Source organism: Sinocyclocheilus anshuiensis, unplaced genomic scaffold, assembly GCF_001515605.1.
Source record: "Sinocyclocheilus anshuiensis isolate Anshui unplaced genomic scaffold, SAMN03320099.WGS_v1.1 scaffold256, whole genome shotgun sequence".
Taxonomy (NCBI): domain Eukaryota; kingdom Metazoa; phylum Chordata; class Actinopteri; order Cypriniformes; family Cyprinidae; genus Sinocyclocheilus; species Sinocyclocheilus anshuiensis.
In genome coordinates, this window is record NW_015558587.1 from 402,361 (window position 1) to 422,061 (window position 19,701).

At 37.2% G+C, this 19,701-nt stretch overlaps 2 protein-coding genes across 2 annotated transcripts in view; both read right to left on the reverse strand.

Moving 5' to 3' along the window:
* Positions 1 to 678, reverse strand: part of LOC107679919 (atherin-like) — a 4,720-nt gene extending 4,042 nt beyond the window's left edge. Inside the window, exons 1-2 of the mRNA XM_016475643.1 lie at positions 627 to 678; positions 442 to 498 (exon numbers count right to left, since the gene is read on the reverse strand). The gene's annotated coding sequence lies outside the window, so the exon portion shown is untranslated. The remainder of the gene's footprint in view (positions 1 to 441; positions 499 to 626) is intronic.
* The window catches only part of pmfbp1 (polyamine modulated factor 1 binding protein 1), an 89,577-nt gene that overhangs the window by 49,266 nt on the left and 20,610 nt on the right, over positions 1 to 19,701 (reverse strand). The window contains exon 5 of the mRNA XM_016475642.1: positions 6,855 to 6,983. The gene's annotated coding sequence lies outside the window, so the exon portion shown is untranslated. The remainder of the gene's footprint in view (positions 1 to 6,854; positions 6,984 to 19,701) is intronic.

The following is a 19,701-nucleotide window of genomic DNA, read 5'->3' on the forward strand; positions in this document are numbered from 1 at the left end:
ATATATATATATATATATATATATATACAGTATATATATTAGTATAGATATTTATATTTACAGTATAAATAAAAATATATAGTTGCCTTTATATTTTAGGACGAGAGACCTTCTTGACTAGTTGTTTTAGAAAATATGTCGTTTTGCAGCTTTTCAATAGTGGCCTGTTGAGCGGTGACTGGCGTCAGCTGTGCCTCCTGATGCTGAGATCAGGCCCGTGCAGCACATTAACATTAGATTTTATTTTAGGGCCAGTCATAATATTAGATGTTGTTTCGATCACTGGTGATTGTGTAGGCGTGCGCATGGGGTCTCGGTGTTAAGTGTCTAACACGTGCGGCTGCAGCTCTAATTCAAACTATGGCAAGGTTATGACTGGCACTTAACTGCGGTGAGGAAAGCATTGCTTAGAAGCTAATAAGCAGTGGATTGTTGAGAGACCTTGTCCTTGAGTTGCTCTTCTCTCAGTCGTTCCAGCTCCTCGGCCTTTACACAATCCTGCAGCAAAAGAGAGGGAGATATTAAGAGAACAGAGAGGTGCTGAGGGATGAATGTGTAAGAACAACAGGAAAAGAAAATAAAGGAAATGCACAGTCCTTCAGAGTGTCCTAGAGAAGATGCTCTACCTGATCATTCCTCCAGCGGTAAAGTACAGGAGAATGCAACAATGGATTCTTGTTATATTGTGTGCATTGACTGATATCCTCTATTTTTCTTATTCTTTTGTAGTGGAAAACAAAAGCAAGGTCTCATGCAAGGTGTGAGCGTTAATCACAAGCATTGAAACACACTGCACTTTATTTTCTGGGCATGTTTTATAAAACATGCTGTGACGATTGGTTTAGCAGATAACCAAAAATATAAACCCAAAACTAAGATACACAATGAAGCAATGAAACATGACAAAACAGAAGGCTGTCTTTATCTAGGCTACATAGCAAACTGGAACTATAACAAAACACAACATAATAGAAAGCTACCATAAACAGTGTTCTTATAGGTTTGTGCCGTTGATTGTAGCAGACAGTGTACGATACTGACAAGATATCATACATTTGGAATGTTTTTACATTGTCCAGTGCTGCATTGTAACTAGAGTGTACGTACATATACAAAACAACACAAAACACATACATACAAACAAACAAATAAAAAAGCCTTGAAATATCAATACTTAATTGTATCAATCAAACAAAATAATTTTAAAATGTAATAAAAAATGAATGAAATTAAATCATGATCAAACCATGATCAGATTAAACGATGCCTTATATAACTGAGCAAAGTTTCATAATCAAATTAAATATTTACATCTCAGTACTAAATTTTCTTCTTTCTTTTCTCCTCCCTTTTCTCCTTTCGAAATAATTTGACTATGATATATAACCGAGATATAGCCTTGATTGGATTCAAGACATTACGGGAAGCAAACAGAGAATGAAAGCTTTTCAACAGGTGCTTGTAATGACGTAGCGTTCCTGCTCTCAGAATACTGAAACCATTAAAACTCAATCTACACTCTCAGGAAAAAAAAAAAAGGATCAAATCTGTCAAATGTAGACTTTAGGTACTAATTAGTGCTGTCAAATGATTAATTGCATTCAAAATAAAAGTTGTTGTTTATATAATATATGTGTGTTTGCTGTGTACATTTATTATGTATATATAAATACACAAATCAGATTCTAAAAATTAAGTACTTGTAATTAGATGATATTACTTCTTATATATATATGCTCATAATTAGATTACTTTTACTTTTAATAGATTACATGATTACATATTATTCACACAACGGCAGTAAATTATTCATAATTTGATTTCTGACATGACAACTTTCGGAGGGATTGGCATGGTAATGTACATGACAATGTTTAATTTGTTCTTGGTCTTGGTATTTAGTCTTGGCGGAATATATCTGCTATACTGCTGCTGCGGCAGAGGAAGTACCGAGACTTGCTACTGCCAATACATCCACAGCATGCTGCTGTGAGCATGTAAGAAATACTGTTGCTGCAAATATAACATACATGAAATAACCCCATATAGCATACATGACCTCGTAGCAGATCTATACAGGTGGAGCTGGGGAAGGTGGAGGGTTTCTGAAGCAAGCTGCAACTGCTACGGCAAGCACTAGTCATATATTTGAATGTTGAGCAGCGAGCTCATTGGCTACCGATACAGGAGAAAACCAATCAGCTGTGCCATGTGATGTTGTCATTAGGTCAGATTGAGTTAGACCTATCGGACTGCGCCATCTAGAGTTTCATGCCAGAACTCTGTATATGTATATTATAGAGGTGCAATGGTTCACAAAAATAACAGTTCTGTATGTACTTTGGTTTTAAAGTTACGTTTCAATATGTTTTCGATAGAGCAAAAGAAAAAACTATACATTTGCTTATTTTAGTGTATTTGGTCTTGGCGGAATAGATCTGCTACGCTGCTGATGCTGCTGCTGCGGCAGAGGCAAATACCGAGACTTGCTACTGCCAATACATCCACAATATGCTGCTGTGAGCATATAAGAAATATTGCTGCTGCAAATATAACATACATGAAATAACCCCCATATAGCACGTTTCTAGACCTTGATCGTGGTAATTACATTGCTGTCTATGGGAGGGTCAGAGAGCTCTCAAGATTCATCAAAAATATCTTAATTTGTGTTCCGAAGATAAATGGAGGTCGTATGGGTTTAAAATGACATGAGGGTGAGTAATTAATGACAGAAATGTCATTTTTGGGTGAACAAACCCTTTAATAATACTCTTGTTCCTGACAATCATGACCCATCCCCTAGCTCTAACCTGGCAGTCTAAAGTCTGCTTCACGCTTCAGCGTCAGAATGGTCAATTAGTGAGGTTATTTAACTATGTCAACTGTAATAAACTATTTAATATTATAATTTTAAAATTTTATTTAGTAAATTTTCTTATTTATATATTTGATCAGTATTGGTACTACCAAGAAGCAACAAAATGTTGTTGGGGGATCCAGAGAAAAACTGTGAAAAATAAAATAAATAAAATTAAATTATTTTAAATATATTTTTTTAAATAGTAGGTAAAAATTCTTCTATCTAAAGATATCATATATATTATTCTATTGACAGCCATAATTTTGTGTTGCTTTTTGGGTTTGTATATCCAACAGCAGTAAAATAAATAAATAAATAAATAAACACACACACACAGACTATAAACCCAAGATTATTGGTGCATGAGGTTGACTGTACCTATAATAGCAGCAGACTGTGTGGATTTGATGAGAGGCAGTGCACTGTCATATGCTTCTTTAGGGATGTAAACAAAGCGTTCTTTCAGTTTGCTCTTCTTCAAGAGACGGTGCAGCTCGTTCAGGAGGCCGACCCACTTGGTTCTTTCCTGATCGCTGTCAGCCAGAATCAAGATGGAGCACTTTTTATTGCTGGATTCAGAGAGCTGTGATGCTGTCACCTACTGCGCCATCTAGAGTTTCATGCCAGAACTCTGTATTTGCCCTAATTTTTTTCCCCTTAAATGTTCCCTTTAGTTCATTCATGAACCCCAGTTTGGGAAACCCTGGCCTAATGTAATGTTTAATACACTTCATGATGTTGATAACGAAGAATGGAATATATTTTTGGGTCAAAAGTAATCTAAAAGTAATTAAAAAGTAGTCAGTATACATTACCTAATATGTGTAATCCAACAGATTACATTACAAACTATAATTTCCGTCATGTAATTTGTAATCAGTAACAGCCTACAATTTGTAAGTAATCTACCTGGCACTGCTAATACAGTATGTACCATTTAGGTGTAAATAAGGTATGAAAAAGTACCTTTTTAGCTTTTGTACCTTAGGGTACCGCCCCAGTGACAGCTTTGTATGGTGTGGAGATAAAGCTGAGAAACCGCACTACTTAGTATGATCCCTGAGCTTCCTCTTAACCCGTGCATTAACTTTACCAAAGCTGTGGCACTTAAAATGAAAGGTCCATTACAGAAAGCAGCAGATGTTCAGAGCTCAGGAGAGCTGAAGAAGCGAATGTGAATAATAGCAACGTGTAAAAGTGGAAAAATGTTCTATTTTATTGTGCTGTGTATAACATGCTGTTGTGTTCTGAGCTTTGAGCACCATCAAGAGTACAGCGAGAGGCTTGAGACGAATAAGGGTCAGACGTGTCAAGGATTTCAGAGACCCAGCAGACCTAACCATCAGGGAGCCTTTTACTTTTAAAAAGAAATAAAAAATGGCAGATAAAGGAGTGTGAACTTCAAGCTCACTGCGATCCTTACGTTTTCGCATGCCACATGTAAAAGTGCACCCCAAAGTGCATGTACAGGAGGCTATTAAATAGGGTTTTGCTGACCTCTCCTTTTCAAGCAGTGCCAGTGTCTTGTCAACCTCTCCTTGGAGTTCATCAATCTGAAGCATTTTCAGCCGATGCTCTTCTTCCTACAAACACACACACACACACACACACACACACACACACACACACACACACACACACACAGACACACACAGACAAAGGCAACTGAAGGTGAGACGCACAGGGAGGAAAGACTTCGTTAAAAGTGTCAAGCGGATGCCTTTGCATAATGCATATCACACCTTTGAGATGATCCATTAGCAGGTTGTGGTGTGGGAGCCGCTAAATAAGCTGACTTGACTCCATAGAAAAGACACAATATCCTCTCTTCCTTTCTTTATGTGTGAACAGTGGATGAACAATCAAAGCCCAGTGGGTTTAGATTAGCCCGAACGGGGCCTAGTCATGAGGGGACCTTTAACCCCCACCCCCCATTTGTTCCTTCTACCCAGACATTGATTTATAATTTTAATATCTCTAATTTCCACCGCAGCGGCGCTTTCCAAATGTCATTTTCCAATTTGTGTCAAACCGCGTGAGCATATTTCTTAATACGGCTTATGACAATCTCAGCAGCAGGGCGGATATGCAATTCAGATGGAGTGTCGTACAGACACGGACATAGCCGCCGTCGCCTGTTTGTGTGTTTATCTTTATCAACGGCTCGACGTTTTGGGAGGGGGTCACAGACTAAGAAGCAGCCTGTTTACGACGGGGGGAAAAATTAGGTTTGCTGAGCAAAATGGCTGCAGGGGACGAAAAAAAAAATCCAATGAAACCATGACCAAACCTCAGATTAAATGATGCATTATATCACTGATTAAAGAAACAAACAAACAAAAAAATATTATTCTTATTATTTTTAAGTTTCCATTCTATGGCAGTGTTTTTGATATTGATAATATTCATCAATCTTTCATGACCCCCAGAATATTTAGTTGTATGAATATGTAAACAGCGAAGATATGAAAAGAAAGAACAGAGCCTGTTATTAAACAAACAAACAAAGAAACAACACATTTTATTAGCTTCATTCTTTTTTATACACACTTAAATGTGGGTAAGTTCCATCAAAAAAAAAAAAAAAAAAACAATATTTGGATATGCAATTCAGATGGAGTGTCGTACAGACACGGACATAGCCGCCGTCGCCTGTTTGTGTGTTTATCTTTATCAACGGCTCGACGTTTTGGGAGGGGGTCACAGACTAAGAAGCAGCCTGTTTACGACGGGGGGAAAAATTAGGTTTGCTGAGCAAAATGGCTGCAGGGGACGAAAAAAAAAATTGGCCGTAAATCTGGTAATTACGTTTACCGTAATAAGAGTTATGATGGCGGTAATGATAATCTATTAAAATATGCATCAACATTAAGGGCTGGAAATGGAATGTGGGATGGGCTCGTGGTCGTTATATGAATATTTATGATAATTAGAACAGGGCCTCCCCCTTTTGAGCAGCGTGGACTCTTTTCAGACTGTGTTGACGCTTTTCCACGCTTATTAACCTCGTAAATCTAGCGACTTTTATATTTTCATTATTAAAAAAATGAATGTACATTTATAACACTATACTTTGTGTTATATAACACTGGTATTAAATTACAGATAACTAGTTAGAGTGTTTTAAACACAACGTCTGAGGAAGTGATTATGCAATCTTATCCAAAATATAATTCTTGTGGTTGTGAATGTAAAATCTGGTCAATTTGTTGTCAGTATTCCACTTATATTCCATTCCACTTGTGTCTTCAGCATACACACACACAGGGTGAATATATATATATACACAGTATATATATATATTTTATACACACTTAAATGTGGGTAAGTTCCATCAAAAAAAAAAAAAAAAAAAACATTATATGGTGTTGAATGTTTGGCCATCATGTTAGCTTACTTGTCCATGAACAACTTCTGTCTACTCCTTTTGGTTTACACAGATTTTCTTCTTCACGTGTTTTTGGATCTGGAGATGCTGTACTATTTCATTAGGTCTGTAACTGCACCCCCTACCATATAACAGTGAAAACTGTGATTGCTGGAATAATTCGTCAATGACGGGGAAGCGCCGTGTCTTAAATTATAGAAGATTTCATCAATGGCAGGAAAATAATTAATACGGCTTATTACGATCTCAGCACTAGAATAAATATGCAGTGTAGATGGAGTGTCGCACAGCCAAGGATGGGGCTGCCATGGCCTGTTTGTGTGTTTGTCTGTCTTTATCAGCAGCTCAACATTTTGGATGAGGCAAATTTTACATCTTTTTTTTTCTTCTGATCAGTGTAATCAATCTCTCAATATTTTGTCATAGAAAAGTCATAGAAATACTATGGTCGATTTTATCTTTTGGTACTGGAGCAAATGGGAACACAAACATTATTTCTGTTGTAGTTTCCATTCACCACTATAGTAGTTTACCCAACTAAGACAACTTCCACTTCTGAGAAATGTGAAAAGGCTAATGGGAAGAAAGGTTTGGCGGTGGTACCTTGAGGTTGGCGCGGTGGAGCTCCTCTCTGACGCCATTGAGCTGCTCTTGAAGGAAGGATCTCTCTTTCTTCCACTCCTCTTCTCTCGCTTTCAGCTCCTCTTGTGTCCTCCGGAGCCGACACCATTCCTGTAGGCACACACACACACACACACACACACACACACACACATTATGGGTCATACAAAAGATTAAAAGTGAAGGAAATGGATTCTATGATCCCTCATTCAGGCCAAATTCAAAGGCCCCTTACAGTACAGCCCCTTAGCTAACAGTAGAACAGTTCACCTCTACTGACCTTTACCTTCAGCTTTCATGCGGCTATTGACCCATGCCAAGCGACGCTCTGAGTCTTGCTTCTCGGTCGAAAAAAAAAAAGGCAAAAAATAAAAGGAACAAGTTGTCGGAAATGAAATTTCAATTCATCCAGTCCCTTTATACACTGGTGCAAGAGCTGGCGAGGAGAGCAGGGGGATCAATAGTGTTTAGACAGCAGAGCAGATTTTCTAAGAGCCGAATCAATAGGAAGGAGAGAGGGAAAAATACCTAGGCTTTTCTTTGGGTGTTGCAATAAATACGAACAAATCAGTGGCCTTAGGCCTTAGGCTAAATGGATTGACCAGCCGTTTCCGACTCCTGTGCTGTAAATAAAGATCTATTGGGAAAGCTGTGCGGTCCCTGAGAGGGGGGAGAGATGGCCAGTGCCGAAGCACTCTCACACACACCTGCGGCGAACTGACAGACTCAGGAACCGCCCTCAGACGTGACATCATCGTGACATCATTAATCATGCGCTGCGGTGATCCCAACAAAACACTTACTGCTGTTTTTCTAACTTTGGGTCCCAGGGCTCTTTTATTAAAACTAACAGATTTATATATGAAGATCGGATTAAAAATGACTTTATCATGCCTTTATTAGTAACTTTTGCTATTTTTCAAAGGCCTTGACCTTTGAATGTACAGGCTTGTTTTACCCTTGTCCCAGATCCAGACTATCCATCTTCAACTATGAAAATCCATCATAAAAATATGAAGTTGTGGCAAAATTTTCAGCATGAACAATTACTCACTTTACTTAGTATTAAAGGTAAACAAACAAACAAGGTAAATCAAGGTAAATAAAAAATAAAAAAATAAATATTTTTTTATTGTTCATTATTTCCAATCCAGCTGCTATTTTGTCAAATTATGCAAAAATACTATTGTGAATACTTGTGAACAATGAAATGAGCCCAGATGAGCAAGATAGAGGGTTTTAATTATTATTATTATTATTATTATTATTAAATTTGAATGTTTTAAATGTAATTTATTTTACAGAATGTTATTAAACATATGTCATTTGAGATTTGGTGGGAATTTGAAACAAAACAAAAAAGTAAAATAAAATAATATAATAAAATAAAATAATAAAATAAAATAGTTAGTGGATAAATTAACTATAAAAACATAATAATATGGGCATAATTAAAAAAATTACCCTACTATATATATTCGTGAAAATTATTCTATTTTGCATTTTTGAGATGTAATTCAAATGTTCATTACTATATTGTTATCATAAGAATATAAATGAACGTTGAAAAAATTCCATCATTTTCAGAATGTCTTTTTAATTCAAATCTATTTATTTCATAATGTTTATTTGTTTAAAATGTCCAGCTCTATTCTGAACCGCAGACTTTCAGTGTGGTCTCAGACTTTTGGATCTCACTGTACATTTATTTTACATTTCCACCCAGCACTTCTGAATGATAGTTCTCTCTCCATTTACAGCTGTTGCCGTGAGGAGAGTGATCCTTAATGAAGAGGTTCAACTTGGCCACCTCCATGACTTTGGTCTAATTACTGATGAACACCACAGGCTAGCGAGGGCAAACTGTGCAGAAGTGCATGATATATGAGCGCGCTCTGCACTCCTCAGCCAAAACAAAAACATATCACAAAAGCCAAAGCAATAAAAGTACCGTCTCGCTCCAAAAGAAAACATTAATCAATAAAATGGAGAGAAATGTGGAAATAAAAATATGAACTGTGCTATTGACCCTCGCAGCAGGACTGAGGGTGGACTCTCTGGCTTGCCATGTTTGGACAGGTTACATTGATTAAGATCTTCTACACAGTGTCATGATCAGCCCATTCCACAAAGAGAATGAGTGAGAATGACTGAAAAATAAAATACAAATAAAATATTTTGTTATGTGCTTTAATTATTTTTTTTTTTTTTTTTTTTTTTTTTTTTTTTTTTTTTTTTTTTTTTTTTTTTACAATATTTTTTAAAATTTAAATCAGATTTAGTTTTAATAATTTTAAATGCTTCAACTTAAAATAAAAAATATATAAAATATATAAAACAGTCATTTTGTTATGTGCTTTATTTAGCTTTTTCTTTTCTTTTTTTTTCTTTCAGTTTAGCTTTAATTTAGTATTTATTTCAGTTTATTTTAATACTTCAATAAAAAGTTACAAGTATGCAATTATATATTTATACGCAAAAAGTACAAGAAAGTAATTTTATGTGCTTTATGTAGCTTCATTTTATTAGTTTTTTTTGTTTTAATTATTTTGATTTAGCTTTAATTTATTCATTTTTTTTTGTTTTAGTAATGTTAATACTTCAACTTAAAAAACTAAACAAATAAATAAATAGAATATAATTAAAAAATAAATGTGTGAAAAAAAAATTTAAATCCACAAGGGGGGAAAAAAAAAATGTTCATAATTCATAGTATCAGTGTGTCATTGCCACAAGTACAACGTTGAACATTTCTACTTCCCAAGCTGAACTGAACGTGGAACATGCTAAGGAACAATTTTATTAATGAACACAGGAAGAGGCTGTGCTTGTACACAGGAGGTCTTTTTTGACTTTGTGAAGAGTCGCTTGGTTCAGGATGTGTTTGCATATTCAGTGCTGATATATTCTGCTGCAAAGGTCACTGTAGATTGGGCTGAGACTGTAGAGGGACACCACAGTTCAGCTAAACACCCTCTCAAGAACATTAGCTTAATAATACCATTCCTCACACCCGATCAGAGCCAGAAAATCAGAAGTCAAAAAGGACATTCTTTGACCCAGATTCCTTGATTGGAGAGAGATGTTAAAAAGCACCCTTTCAAAGTCTGCCTTAACAAACCAGGAAAGTTCAACTTCCTAAAGTTTTTAAGAGGACATATTTGAACTAAAACCCACTTGGACTAAAATAGCCCATGTTCATTGCCTTGACTCATGCAACTACATGTTCAGGATATGTACTGGTTTAGTATTTACTTCATTACATTTTCATTATTGTTGCTTTACTATTATTAATGCTCTTGCTAATCATTACATGGCACTTTAGAATATTTGATTTTGATTGGTTGATCATGGCATTCTGCGGTCAAATATTTTGAAAATGACCACTTGATTGTATATTTGACCACTCTTTATCAGTTGCTTCATGCTGGCATCCTGTTTTGTCTTATTGACCAGCTGGTAGATAATGTTTTTACGAAATAAACTTAAATAAACACCCTGTGCACTATAAAGCCAATGCTATGAAAATACATGACAGATTTGTATGGTTTATCATCAGACACTTTGGAAACACAGAGCTCCACTGGACACAGTCATTTAATCCAAACAGTCCTCACTGTGAGGTCCGTCTGCAGATGTTTCCTCAGGTCCGGACAGTAGCTTGTGTCCAGAGGCACTCCGGCATGCAGCCGCCCCGGGCCATTCTCTAAGTGCTCTTTACTGTGAAAACACAGCTGGTCTCTGGGGGCCAGGATGAATGAGGGGCCTCCCAGACCTGCACAACACTTTGAATAATAAATCCATACATCATAAGGACACGTCAGAGCTTGATTCACGGCAGTAAAGCGCTGAGGTATTAGCTTTAATAACACAGGCTGGAGTCAGGCACTTGCTCTTTCCCGACAAACACGGGCAAATCAATTAATTCCACTGACATTCCCCCCGAAAGCACACAATATAAATTCGACGTGGCCACGACTTTCGTGTTTTTGTTTTAGGAAGAAGGGGCGAATGTGTGAGTCATTTCTTACTTTTATGCCCTAATTTCTGAAATATTCTACCGGCTAGCACATTTGTTTTTGTTGAGAACTTCGTCTTAAAAGGTTATAGGATCTGGAGCGCAGGAGAAAGACAGGTAGCTCGAGCTGAATCTCTCTGTTACCAGAAAGCATAAGGTGCTCTATTCTCCTGCTGTTGATATTCTGCACATAATGATGGATAGAAGCATCAGCCTGGCCTATCAATCCCCAGAGACTTATGTAGCATCGCTTCAAGGGTAAAACATAGCTCAGACTCGGAACGCTAATGGCCGTAGGAAGGAATCAGGGGAGTCTGGTTGGAAACACTGAAGGATGACAATAATAGTGACAAGAGAACTGGAAATCACTAGAATCTTTTGAAATGGACTCAAAGTTTGGACGTCACCAGCTTGGGTCACACTACCATTCAAAAGTTAGGGGTCAGTAAGATTTCTTCATTTTTTTGTAAAGAAATTTATATTGCAAAGCTGCATTTATGTGATCAAGAATACAGTAAAAATCCATCAGAAATTATTCTAATAAGCTGATTTGCTGCTTTTTAATTGGAAGTGTCACTTAAGGTGATGAAGCTGGATTTTGAAATATGCTAAATGGTTAAGTTATTATTTAGCAAGACTGTAACCACCTAAATCAGCGATTAAAAAGAGCATTTTGGCAATTCCAGGTAATTCACCATAGAAATATGCTGTTTTTCAAATTTATGGCTTGTTAAGCGCCACCTATAATCCGATCTCCATAAAAGTTGGCATGCTTCTTTAGTATCATATGCAGCATGTGCTCACCTAGTTTCGTGAAGTTTGAAGTTTTCCTTTAGGATTTATACGCTTTTGGGTAGATTTGGCCACAACCATTTTAAACAACCCTGGTATAGCTAACCAAAGTGTAAAGTAAATTTGCAGCATGCCAAATGACAGTGGCATCACAGTTCAGGAGCAGGAGTCAGGTTTCATTTATCACGTGAGGAGAGTGAGTCGAGCTGACTTACAAGAAGAGTGAGGTGAGAAAGACAAGATGATGGGAGAAGATTTAGTTTTTTTAACAACGAAATGCAAAAGCACCTGTTTGGCAATATTTTGGATTTTGAAAAGCCTGTTGACTTTTGTCATTTGTCTAAGGTGATTTTGGAAGCTTTTTTAAACATTCGTCTCTTATTTATTTAGTTCCACAGTGTTTGCTAATTTTTACTTTATTTAAACTTTGTGTATTTGATTTATTGTATTTTACATCAATGTGTATATGCCATGCCCCCAAGCATTTGCTAATAAACATTCTATGTTTCTTATTTATTTGCTTCCACAGCGTTTGTTGATTTTCAGTTTTGTATACCTATTTAAACTTTGTGTAGCCTAAGTAATTTGTTATTTTCTATTAGGCATATAGCATGGTGTATTTTTATTTGTTTTGTTAATAAAAGTTCTATGAGTTTGACGTTGTATTTTATTGTTGCTTGAACTGAATCGATGCCGAATTGCTGCTAATTTGAAAGTGAAAGTAAAATGCGCACGGCGCTTTTACAAGCTATTTAAAAGCAAAAGAAAGCGAGGAGAAGAGGGAAAACTCAAACGAACTAACTCCCCCCAACGATGATACCGGTATTACTGATGTTGTCACACGTCGATTAACCGGTGGAAAAACTTCCTAACCGTCACAACCCTACTAGAGATTCCAGAGAATTGTACTGCAGTGGTTTTGTTGAGTTTAAGCGAAAAACCTAAGACTAGTTTGCAAAAGTAGGTTTTTAAAATAATCTCCAATATTTAATAAACAATTTGATTGACATCAGCTGTCCTAGAGGGAAACTTGTTCAGAATGAGGAGCTCTAACATATGATATGAATGCTGTGTGTATGTGTGAACAATCGCACAATATGGAATCATTTACCCACTTGAAAAATGCAATATCGTATTATAATGCCACACAGTGGTCAAACCATTGAAAAGCCTTTTAGGAAAATGTGAATTTTAATGTTTTGCCATTGGTTTGCGATGGTGAGTCTAAAACTCAACTTTTTTGATAATTACTGATACTCAGTCTCTAGGGAATTTTTCTGCGCTGCGTTTGGTTCGAGCAAAAAACCTAGGACTAGTTTGTAAAAGTAGGTTTTTCAAAAGATCCAAAATAGCAGAAAATTTCATGATAGAATCCGACAAGTGTGTTTTGTTTGTCTTGAGCCAAGGCTTCCTATGACATAAGAGACTTGAGTCAGCGATGAGCGGTTTAGGAGTTTTATGATTACGTACTTTTAATCGCCGTAGCGCCCCCATCAGGCCAATCGGGGCAAGCCTTGGTGATGTTGTAGATGGGGTGTGTACTACAACCCTTCAAAGTTTCAGGTCTCTACGCCTTACAGTTTGATCTGCCTGATCACTTTTATTTTAGAAAGCTGATCTTTAAAAATCTTAACAATTACAGGACTAGTTAAACTAAAATGTAAATTATTATCTTGAATTGGTCAAACATTCTGAAAAACTTGAAGATTTTCTTTGCCATATTGTCCTATCTTATTGTAATCACAGCATATTAACCTAATGTTAACCTTTCCAGCATGGCAGTATCTAGGTTTTCATTATCTTCAGTGGAGCTGATCGGTCATCTATGCCAGTTAATGACCAGAAATGTCCAGCTAGGACCACCATATAAAACCATCAACTATCTACATCTGTTTTCTAGCAGTGTCTCCCTTTGAATTTTATCTCTCCATCCACTGTCCACTAATGGACAGTTCATAAATATTGTCTTATCACTATTGTCATCATCATCATTTTTCCCCAATACTCTCCCAGACAGAGAAATTCTGAGGCAATTATCGAAGTGACAAGTGAAATGGGAACAAGAAGCACTAGAAAGAGATGGTTGCCATGGAAACGGTGCGAGGGGATCAGATTACATGCGTGGTGGTCAGATGAACCCCCTCCCCTCAGTCCTACTGCATACAGCGGCCTGGCAGCACACCACAGACCAAAGGCCACTTAACCTCAATCACTGCTTGCAATTGCCAGCCAATCAGGCTGAATGTATTTGCTATTTTTGTCCAAAGGTCAGTTGCTTGTGTGCATCTGGGGTTGCAGAATGTACAGTACACTTTCCACCCAAAGCTGGAGAATGCTGGCAGGGACCAAGCTGATGGTATTTGAAAGAGAGTACTGAAATGATAATCATTATAGTATCATAACAGTATAGTACAGCATATGTATGTACGTGTGTGAGTGTGTGTATATATATATATATATATTACAGATTATATGATGAAAATTGTATTTAGTAACATTAGTTACACATTTAGAATACACATGTATTGTCACTACTTTTTACATTACTTTCAGATTACTTTTTACCTAAATTACCATTGCTTTCCCCCCCTCAAATTCAGAAACATGTATCGCAAAATTATTTACATAACATTTACAAGGCCATTCTATATTGTGAATATAGTCAAAGTTAAATGGTTTGACACACAGTAGGCTTTTTGGAAAGCAAAAAGTCAAAGTTAAATGGTTTGACACACAGTAGGATTTTTGGAAAGCAAAAAAAAAAAAAAAAAAAAGAAGAAGAAGAATTAGGGAGAATCAATACATTAGGAATAATTTACTGCCAATTAATAAATAATATGTACTCATGCAATTCATATACAGTATATTCTATTCATTAAAAGAACCAGCTCATAAGAGTGATCAGTTTAGATAATCTGGCTAATTAGTTTCTGATTTACTAAAAAGAACCAGCTCATAGAAGTCATTTGTTTGTAAAACAAACTACACAGAATAACCTGAAATAAAGAATGGGAATATATCACTATTACGACCCAGCCCTATCATTCTTGTCCATTTACTCGCTTAAGTATAATACATACTTTTAAGGTTAAGAGTTCGTTCAGATCCTTAACTCTGAACATGAGCAACCGTAGTGATGCTTGCTTTACCCAGCAGAGAGGAAAATCTTCCCATTTACATTATCTACACATTTACATGCTTCATTCCAGCCCTGATGTTATTTAATCAAAATTTAATTTAATTTCATCTAGAGCAATCTACATTTAATCAAGCACAGCTAAATGTGAGACGCATGTGCTAATCAGGCAGAAGAGCGAGCGGTTAGAGTTCAGGCTTTCATTAGTACTGCCATTAACACGTCACCTCAGAGTGTTTTGCAAACATCTTTAAACCGGCGAACGCAATTGTCTATTCACCGTGAAAACATTCGTATACATGTGAGTGGCGTGCATTTCAATAAGACACCTTAAAACGGCTCGTGCCTCGTTTACAAGCCTCCTGTTATTATTCTGTTTCATTTTAAAAAGCTGTTCTGACTAGAATGTGTGACAAACACCTTAAAGGTGACAGCAAAGACATTAAACCCCCAGGACGAGCGTCTCCGCGCCGCTGGCAAATTACCGCTGATTAGCCTAGATTTGAAAACAAAAACCACAGCGTGACACAAATCAAAAGTGCAGTCAATGTTGATCCATAAGTGAAATGGCAAATCTCAAAATAGCTCAATAAATACGTCGGAAAGTTACGAACGAGAAAGACGGAGGGCGAGAGAGGGAGAAAAAATCAGAGTGAAGCAATTACAGATCTAATCAGAGCTTTCTGCATGAAGGTACAGCTCTCCTATCTCCCTCCCATTTGCATCATAACACAGCGTGCAATATTAATTTCCGAGTTTACTGCTTATTGGAAGTGCAAAGTATGAAAAGCCATTAAGGCAGCAAATGGGAAAGCAATTTGCTGTCACACGGATTCGGCTCTATTCGGCTCTTGTTAACCATTTGGAATTAGAGTCATTTGGCGAGAGGCATTCTACAGCAGTCCACTAAAATAAGTAATTATGCTCGCCTTCTCTCTCCCTCCATCTCCCGCCTCTCGCTCTTTCATTTGCGCGGGCGAGGAAAGCGGGATGGGTGGATGAGGTTGAAGGGCGTTAGGGGTGAGTAAGTGGATGCAGAGGCAATTAAAGTTGGTAGCTATCTGTTTGGCTAATGCAGGCGCACACACATTGTATAACGCTTGCGCGCTGCCTGAGGGCCAGGAGGAAAGAGGGAGAATAGATGCTGGGTGGCCATCTCCTTTTACTGCCAGTGTAACTCTTAATCCAGTCTTGCGTGCCTCGTTTCAGCTCGCTGTGCTTCATGCGCCAAATCACGACTGCGTGTGTTCTTGCTGCAAAGCGTCGTGAAGGTAAAAATCACTCGTAATGACTCACGCCGGGACTTGGAGAACCTCTATAGCTACAAATGCTTTTTGTCTTACAAACATCTCATCAACAGTCGAGCTTTGCCCGCTGAAAAGATCAGCTTAGATGGTGTGCGTTTTGGCGGCTGTAATTTTGCCGAGTAGGACGAGAACGACATCTTTTGTTGATGTATAAGAAAAATAGACTCAACCACTGACGACCCCTACAGTCAGATTGCTAGGTGAAATTACACAGAAAACCCTAGCAACCATATAGTGATGTCCTGGCAATCACCAGCAACAAGATATGGGAATCGTATGGAATTTAACGATTACGATACCGATTCCTCTTAGCGATTATAGTTCCTTAATGGGTTCCATTACTGACTCTATAGAATTTGAGAAAGAAATATTTTTAAACAATGCATTTTTAAGTGCTTATTTGCTGGGCTGCACACATTGGTCCAACATTTTGTGATTACATGGACATGATTATAAATTATTAGTAATGCTCACGCAGTATGATTCACCTACAATAATCAGTTCATAAGAATCATTCACTCGGGAATCAGACATCACTGCTCATGCTGTATGATTCATCTACAAGAACCAGCTCATAATAATAATTTGCTCGAGAATCAGACATCACTGCTCATGCTGTATGATTCACCTACAAGACTGGCCCATAAGAGTCATTTGCTTGAGAATCAGGCATCACTGCTCAAACTACATGATTCACCTACAAGAACTGCCTCATAAGAATCATTTTCTTGAGAATCAGACATCACTGCTTAAGCTACATGATTCACCTACACAAACTGGCTCATATGAATCATTTGCTCAAAAATCTATCTTTGCTCACATGGAACGATTCACCTACAAGAACTGGCTCATATGAATCATTTGCTCGAAAATCTATCTTTGCTCACACGGAACGATTCACCTACAAGAACTGGGTCATAAGAGTCATTCGCTTGAGAACCGGATTACATCGGTCACTGGTTATGTTGTACATTCTATGCTGAATAGTATTTTGATGGAACACTTTTTAGTATTGTGTTCCATAGTTTTTTATTTCCATCTTCATTGGTGCAAGAATCAACAACCACCAAAATAACCAAACGTCCTGATTCCAGTATTGTTATAAAATGGAATTTGTCTTGCTGATTAAGCTAGTTTAAATAGTTTCCTGTGCTAAATGACAGAAGAAAACACATGTTCATGCCAGCCCACTCCATAAAAACATTCCCAATCCTTTCCTTTCAAGCTACACACTTGAACCTGTTCAGACGAGCTCTTGAGCCGCCCAGCACGACTCTGTTTCAGCCCCAACCCCATGTGGCTGCATTCAGTCTCACTCCATCTTGCAGAGACACAAAGAGAGAGAGAAATGTATGAAGCCTCAGGTCCTCAGGTCTGTAGAGGTGTTTTATGGTAGGACCTGCAGGACCTATTAAGGCAGTGCGTACCTCTCCTATCCGAGCGCGGATATCGATCGACAGCAGCACCACGCCTGGGCCTGCCAGCCTAGTTAAAGCCATGCGTATGTGTATGTGTGTGTGTGTGTGTGTGTGTGTGGGACTGTACGCAGTAGGAAATGAAAATGGGGTCTTGGTGTGTAATGATCTGTGTGTGAATAAAATGAGCAGACTGGAGAGACAAAAAGGAAGATAAATTAAATTATCCCTGTTCCTGCAGGAGCTGCGCCGCAGCCATCCACGCTTAGCTGCTTCACCGAGGATCTGTTTGTGAGGAGGAAATGAAAGGAAGGCAGATGGGGAGAGAAATGGTAGAGGATGTGAGAAAAGAGTTGAGGAGATGTGTTGAGACAGACGCACTTATCTGTAAGCTCTGTTACCAAACCTAGTGAGCTGCCATGCTATCTGTTGCCTACATAGGCAGCTGAACTCTAAGGCAGAATCGTAACTCTAATGGAACTTCATAAGTGATCGATATGGAATGGTCTAAATAGAGAGCAACACAGCATCATACACAGCATGGGAGACTAAAAAAAAAGAAATGATAGGTATTGGAACAAAGCAATATACAAGTTTACCTTTTGAAGGGTTAGTTCACCCAAAAATGAAAATTCTGTCATTAATTACTTACCTTCATGTCGTTCTAAACCCGCAAGACCTCCGTTCATCTTCGGAACACAAATTAAGATATTAACGGAGGTCTTACGGGTTTAGAATGACATGAGGTTGAGTAATTAATGACAGAATTTTCTTTTTTGGGTGAACTATCCCTTTAAATGAGTGGACAAATCTGTAAGCATCTAATATAACAACAAATGAGCACACTTATCAGGAAAAATAGCATGTCTACACCAACATCCCCAAAAATATCTGACTAGAAATTGCAGGTACACATATTGTTGCCATGATATCTTAATCATATTTTATGTTACTATACCAGTACCTACAGCTGCATTATAGCAAAGTTAATTTAGTTACATTAGGAGCTGAATGATGGCTAGTTGACAGAAGCGGCAGCCTTCAAATATTACTGTTTATTATTTTATTGCAAATAATAGTCTTTGTACATAAAACAGTAGTTTGTAAATCGTAATTTCAAGTTATGTCATATCTACCAGTGGGAAATGTAGATTTTTTTAAAATTATATTGGATTTGCTGAGTTAGAAAGGGAATGAAAGTATCAACATTAAAGATGGAGGAAAGCATATAAAGCAGGTAATAATGACAATAATTTTGCAAAGTTAATAGATTTTCAGTGCTATACTTTAAACACATTTAAAGGGATAGTTCTGTTATCATTTAGTCACCCTAATTTCATTCCAAAACTTTCCAAAGACTTACTTTCTTATTTTGAGAAATGCCTCAAGTGTTTTTGTACATACAATGGAATTCAATTGTCACCAAAACTCTTTAGTTACCATTACCAGCATTCTTCAAAATATTTTATTTTGTGTTTTCTGCAGAAAAAGAAAGTCATACAGGTTTGGAAATATGTGAGGGTGAGTAAATAATGGCAGAATTTTAAATGCTTTGGCTTAACTTGCCACTTAAGTTATTGTGTATGACAGAGCACAAAGTTAATAATGTAAAAGTGAATTATGCAAAGTTTAATTACTTGTTAGTTTATCATGTAAAAGTGATATTGGCAAATGCCCATAACCCCAAAATGCCTTTTATGACCTGATATATCAGCCTATCACATGCCACTGCTCCATGGTACAACAATACCATGTTTTTGGATATATAGCATGCAGTAGTATTGTTTAAGTATTTTAGAGCAGTGTTTCCCAACCGGGGTGCCGTGTAAAAAAATCCTTTTTTAATATTTTTTAATTGCTAAAATGTTCAAAAAAAGCATCTATTATATAATATCCATTAAATTTCCAAAGGGTGCCGCGACTAAAAAAAGGTTGGGAAACACAGTTTTAGAGTGCTATGTAAATATCAAGGTATAAATATGGTAATCGAGAGATATATATCAAAGTACCATAGTATTACCATCTGATACTATCATTGCTTCATGGTATAAATATTTTTTACTGGCATTGCACACACAGCCTCAGAGCCGTCAGAACAAAGCAAACACGAAGAGAGAGAGAGAGAGAGAGAGAGAGAGAGAGAGAGAGAGGGGAAAAGAGA